Source organism: Barbatula barbatula, assembly GCF_947034865.1.
Source record: "Barbatula barbatula genome assembly, chromosome: 3".
In the NCBI taxonomy this organism is placed as follows: domain Eukaryota; kingdom Metazoa; phylum Chordata; class Actinopteri; order Cypriniformes; family Nemacheilidae; genus Barbatula; species Barbatula barbatula.
In genome coordinates, this window is record NC_136764.1 from 3,661,401 (window position 1) to 3,668,199 (window position 6,799).

The following is a 6,799-nucleotide window of genomic DNA, read 5'->3' on the forward strand; positions in this document are numbered from 1 at the left end:
TTCTGCACTCTTTGATGCAACAAATGCATCAGTTGTTATTGGAAGTGTCCCTGGTTCCGGTTGATCTAACTCAGTGGTTCTTAACCTTGTTGGAGGTACTGAACCCCACCAGTTTCATATGCGCATTCACCGAACCCTTCGTAAATGGAAAAATTTAATATGATTTTTTTCAAATTCAAAACATAGGTATATATTTTACTGGTGCACAAAATGAACCGTGCATCAACATCACTGTGTTTTAAAGAACAGAACCATTAAAACATTTTTCCATCTCCATGCAGGTTAAGGAAGTGTTCTCTTAGTTTTGCCGGTGCTAGACTAGAATTGCAAATCATGCAGTTAGGACGCTGACTCCCACCACGTTCCGTTATACATGTGAATCCATATTGTACATATTCGTCCGACCAAATTCTTTTTTTGCTCGACATAGTTAGTATGAAGGGATTCAAATATTAAGAACGAAATCACATGACGTACCATCACGACAGTCACATTTCGACTTCTGAGCGCACCAAATTCCATGCAGCACAGATAGGCCAAGCGATGTTGCGTGATCACCTGCAGACAATGAGGGCCAACCGGGGCGTGTCATCACGAATCATATGAGTCGGGTGTGTGTCTTGACCTCCACCGAACCCCTGAGACTGACTGACCGAACCCCTGGGGTTCGATCTAACCCAGGTTAAGAACCACTGATCTAACTAGTGCAGCCTAGATCTTTGAAATACATATATTATGATAATGTAGTGTATGCAAGATTAAAAAGATGCGTCTTTAGTCTAGATTTAAACTGACAGAGTGTGTCTGCCTCCCGGACATAGCAGGGAAGACTGTTCCAAAGTTTAGGCGCTAGATAAGAAAAGGATCTGCCGCCTGCACTTGATTTTGAAATTCTAGGTATTACCAACTGACCTGACACCTGAGAGAGTAGTGCACGTGATGGACTATAATACGTAAGAAGTTCTCTCAAGTAGTGAGGAGCTAAACCATGCAAGGCTTTATAGGTAATAAGCAAGACCAGTACCAGTGCAAGGTTGACAGAACCGGGCTAATATGCTCATACTTTTTTGTACGTGTAAGAACTCGAGCTGCCGCATTTTGGACCAGTTGGAGTTTTTGTAATAGGCCTGCAGGGCAACCACCTAATAGTGCATTACAGTAATCTAGTCTTGATGTCATAAAGGCATGTATAAGCTTCTCTGCATCTGATGGTGACAGAATATGACGTAATTTAGATATATTTTTAAGATGGAAAAACGCAATCTTACAGGTGTTGGCGACCTGGTTCTCAAATGACAGAGTACTATCGAATATAAAGCCAATATTCTTAGCTAAAGATGAGGGTTTTATGGAACATCCATCAATAGTCAAGCAGTATTCTTGGTTGTTACGTAGGGCGGTTTTCGGTCCGATAAGTAACACTTCAGTTTTGTCCGAGTTCAGTAATAAAAAATTGCTACTCATCCACTTTTTGAGTAGCAAAACATGTGTGTGTGCGTGTGTGTGCGTGTGTGTGTGTGTGTGTGTGTGTCTGTGTAATATGGATGCAAAGTAACTAGTGTGTAACAACCGTTTATATATAAATATTTATTAGGGATTTTTTTACAGTATTTTCTTTTTCAAAAATGTGTCTTTTTTAGCATTTTGCTTTGATTAACAATCATTTATTTTACATTCAATATCATGTTTATTCGCACAGTTTATTCAGAAATGTAGATGCTCTTCTTCAAATGAGGCTTTAAAATAATTTTACCCCAAAATATGTTAACAAGCCGAAAATCAAATCTGTATGTTTAAGGGGCGTTTCATGAGATTCTTTTACTGTCAGTCGTACTGCAGCTTTACACAGATTACTGTTATTATTACTGATGATTCTGAAACATGTTTAGATGTTTAGTTTCAAACTGATTCATTGTAGTAAGAAGTCACGATCATATTGATTTGAAATAGATCTCAGTGTGTTATCAATGCTGATGTGTATTTGATGCTTTGAGAATCATTTGAAGGCAAAATATGAATTAAAGAAAATATGATTTTGTTTGTGTAGTTTTGATGTGTGTTTATAGTGTTTAAATGTGTTACAGGTTTCATGAAATGAGGTTCAAGCTATTTAGAGAAAAACTGTGTTTACTAAAATGAGCATTAAAACCTTTTTCTGCCCTCATAAGAAAACAAAACCATGTGTGTTTGAACAATGTTTTCAGGAGCTTGAGCACAAACTCATCTCTCTGATGAAGAAAGAGCTGAAGATCTTCAAGAGTCTACTGAGTCCAGATTACCCATCATGCTCTGAGAGAGAAGAGGAGGATGATGAAGATCAGATCAGAGTCAGAGAGATGTTTCTGAAGATCACACTGAACGTCCTGAGGAAGATGAAGCAGACAGACCTCGCTTACAAACTACAGACCAGTAAGAGCTCTCAGTCATGTGACTATGACATCACTTTACCTTCAGACGAACAGACACAGTGTCTGTATTTACTGATGATTATTAGTGAAAATACATTTACAGTTAATAAATCAACACAATAGAACCATGAAGCTTTTTGTGTTCATCTAATGTCATGATCAGCAAAATCTTAAAACACTCTTAAGGTCAAATATAAGAACAAATTAGGCAAAATATTCATTTGGTTTATAAATTAGAAAAATATACATGAATTTTCCCAATTGTATACATTTATTTTGATTTACATTCCCTTTGTTTATCAGAATTGGCCCCTTTATACATGAAGAAACACAAATCCAGACTAAAAGAGAAATTCCTGAGAATGAATGAAGGAATCTCAAATCAAGGAAGCTCAACACTTGTGAATGAGATCTACACAGAGCTGTACATCACAGAGGGAGGGAGTGAAGACATCAATAATGAACATGAGGTGAGACAGATTGAGACGGCATCCAAAAGATCAGAGACACAAGAAACACAAATCAAATGTAATGACATCTTTAAAGTCTCACCTGAACTAAACAAACCCATCAGAAGTGTGCTGACTAAAGGAGTCGCTGGAATTGGAAAAACAGTCTCTGTGCAGAAGTTCATTCTGGATTGGGCTGAAGAAAAAACAAATCAAGATCTTCACTTCATATTTCCACTTCCTTTCAGAGAACTGAATCTGATCAAACAGACAAATATCAGTCTGATGGATCTTCTTCATCAGTTCTTCACAGATACAACAGAACTGAGATCGACAGACTTTGATGATTATAAAGTTGTGTTTATCTTTGATGGTCTGGATGAGTGTCGTCTTCCTCTAGATTTCTCAAAGAATCTGAGTTTGTTTGATGTCAGAGAATCAGCGTCAGTGGATGTGCTGCTGACAAACCTCATCAAGGGGAATCTGCTTCCTTCTGCTCTGATCTGGATCACCTCTCGACCAGCAGCAGCCAATCAGATTCCTCCTGAGTGTGTTGATCTGATCACAGATGTACGAGGATTCAATGACCCTCAGAAGGACGAGTATTTCAGGAAGAGAATCAATGATGAGAGTCTGGCCAACAGAATCATCACACACATGAAATCATCCAGAAGTCTGTACATCATGTGTCACATCCCAGTCTTCTGCTGGATTTCAGCCACTGTTCTCCAGAGAATGTTGAGTGAAGCAGAGAGTCCAGCACAGATCCCCAAGACTCTCACTCACATGTTCACACACTTCCTGATGTTTCAGATCAAACTGAAGAGTCAGAAGTATGATGGGAAATGTGAGGTAGATCTTCAGCAGGCTAGAAAGAGTCTTGAGTCTCTGGGAAAACTGGCTTTTCAACAGCTGGAGAAAGGGAACCTGATCTTCTATGAGGAGGATCTGAGAGAGTGTGACATTGATGTCAGAGAAGCGTCAGTGTACTCAGGAGTTTGTACTCAGATCTTCAGAGAGGAGTTTGGACTGAACCTGGGGAAGGTGTTCAGCTTTGTGCATCTGAGCGTTCAGGAGTTTCTCGCTGCTTTATTCAAGTTTCTGTCATTTCTTCAGCAAACATCAGAAAACTTCAGCAGATTGAGATCAAACATGAGTGATTTACTGAAGAGTGAAGTGGACAAGGCCTTACAGAGTGAGAACGGACACCTGGATCTTTACCTCAGATTTCTTCTGGGTCTCTCGCTGGAGTCCAGTCAGACAATCTTACGAGATCTGATGACACAGACAGGAAGAAGCTCTGACAGTAAACAGGAAATAGTCGAGTACATTAAGATGAAGATCAGAGAGAATCTCTCTCCAGAGAAATCCATCAATCTGTTTCACTGTCTGAATGAACTCAATGATCATTCTCTAGTGCAGGAAGTACAAACATATGTGAACAGAGGAGATGAGTCTAGTCTTACTGGAGTCCGTCTCTCTCCTGCTCAGTGGTCGGCTCTGGTGTTTGTGTTACTGAACTCAGAAGAGAAGCTGGATGAGTTTAATCTGAGGAAATATGATCCATCAGATGAATGTCTTCTGAGGCTTCTGCCAGTGATCAAAGCATCCAGAACAGCTCAGTGAGTCATTTACCTGCAGTTTCACCTGAACATCTAACAGTCCACATTACTGTAGTTAATGTCCTACAGCAGCGGTTCCCAAACTTTTTTTCCTGCGCACCCCCTTCTATGTCCCAACAGGGTTGGCGCACCCCCAATCCCCACTTAAAACAAAAACGCAACAAAGATTTGTTTTATCACCATATAAAGACTCATGTTTAATCATGCGCAAAAAAACAAAACACGCATGACAATAACATCAACAAAATTTCAATATAATACAACAACTTTTTTGCCTCTTTCACTCCAATCATACACTCCACCATCTCTTTGGCCGCTGGCAAACACACGTCTTCGGCAATTGTGTGCGGCAGCCCCTTTCTCCCCACTCTGTAACTGAGTAGATATGACGCCCGTAATGCGTCTTTCGTAGACCCAACGCATGAATGAAACTGCATTTTTTTTGGCTTTTCTGTAACTCCTCCAACTTTGCTTTAAAAAATGTAAGGGGCTTTTGGCTTAAATTGCCATGTTTCGTGTGCAGATGACGACGGAGATAAGACGGCTTCAGACAGCTGTTTGCTAGAACTTCACTGCACAACACGCACTGAGGCTTCGGGCAATCTGTATCGCCGATCCAAGTGAAGCCCAGACTCAGATAATTGTCATCATATTTCTTTTTTTTTTTCCTGTCTGGTGTTCACCCTCATCACCTCTTTTTTGCCATCTCCTTCCCTCCTCTTCGGTTTCCTGCGGCGCATCTTCTGACTCCCGCTCATTTTCTTTCTCTATTCTCTCCGTCTCTGTTGCCTCCAAATCCTCACTCTCTCTTGGTCCCTCTCCTCCTTCGTGACTGACAACTTTATCATAAGACGTCCTACTTGACAGTTTCCCTGATTTCAGCCAGTTAAGCATATTTATAATATGGAATGAATGAAACGAGTTGGCAGCATATAGCCTAGCGGCTGCAGTGCATGAAAGAAGAGCAGTGTAGAAACGTAGAAGACAGCTGCAGTCTTCTTCTACGTTTCTATCAAAAACTAATAAATTATAGTTTTTTATTTAAAATAAAAGCGATTACAAAGGAAATGTTTACTGTTCATGTTTTTTTATTGTATGGAAAAATCCCACTTAAAAAAACAGATCGCCATTACATTTTTCCTCTCGCGCACCCCCTGGTGGCAGCTCGCGTACCCCTGGGGGTGCGCGTACCACACTTTGGGAATCCCTGTCCTACAGAGACACAATAAAACATGATGGAATTGTTCACTGCATCTATAGTGAGAGCTGCTCTCTTGTGGCTTTTTTCTGATTTTCATTCATTTGTTTTTTATTTATAATTGTCTGTCAGGGTTCAGTTCTTGCAGTGATTCTTTATCAGGTGCAGATGTTGCTTCAGCTCTTGTGCAGATGATTCTCATTGTTCAAACATTATCTCTTGATGTGTTTATATCTTCACTGTAATCTTGTTATTTCTCTTTCAGTCTGAGTCTCTGTAATCTGACAGAGAAAAGTTGTTCATCACTGGCGTCAGTTCTCAGATCAAACTCCTCAAGACTGACAGAACTGAACCTGAGTGACAATTATCTGAAGGATTCAGGAGTGAAGCTGCTCTCTGATGGACTGAAGAATACAAACTGTAAACTGAAGACACTAAAGTAAGAAAATCCTTAAAGCAATAAAGTTAAACATGTGTATGTATTATGTAAATGAAGGTCTTCATAAGTTTATCAGAATCATCTTTATATGTAAGAGACTCAACAGTGACTGTCAGTCATTGACTCTCTGTTGATTCAGATTCATACAGAATTATCACCAAACTGAGATCATTTTAATAACTAACTTCAATATATTAAACTATTCATGATATTATTGTGATTTACATCTTTAAATGTATTACTTCTATCTTGTAAAAAGGGACATAATTTGATACATTGATGAATAATACAAATATATTAAATAATTGTTCTATTAATTATTGTCTAAATGTTATTGTCATTATTTCATTATTTTCTTCTCTCTTCAGTCTGTCTGACTGCAGTATTGGATCTGAAGGTTGTGTTGCTCTGACTTCAGCTCTGAGATCAAACCCCTCACATCTGACACAACTGAATCTGAACTGTAATAATCCAGAAGATTCAGGAGTGAAGCTGCTCTCTGATCTACTGAAGGATCCACACTGTCAACTACAGACACTACAGTGAGTTACTGATCAAATTATCATTTATTTATAAACAATTTTGTTTAATACAAGTGAATGTCGAGTATTTTTGCTGTTTCACTCTTGTTCTTGTGTAAATTTGATGTAGTCACTTTACTTGTATTATGTTTTCTCTTGGAT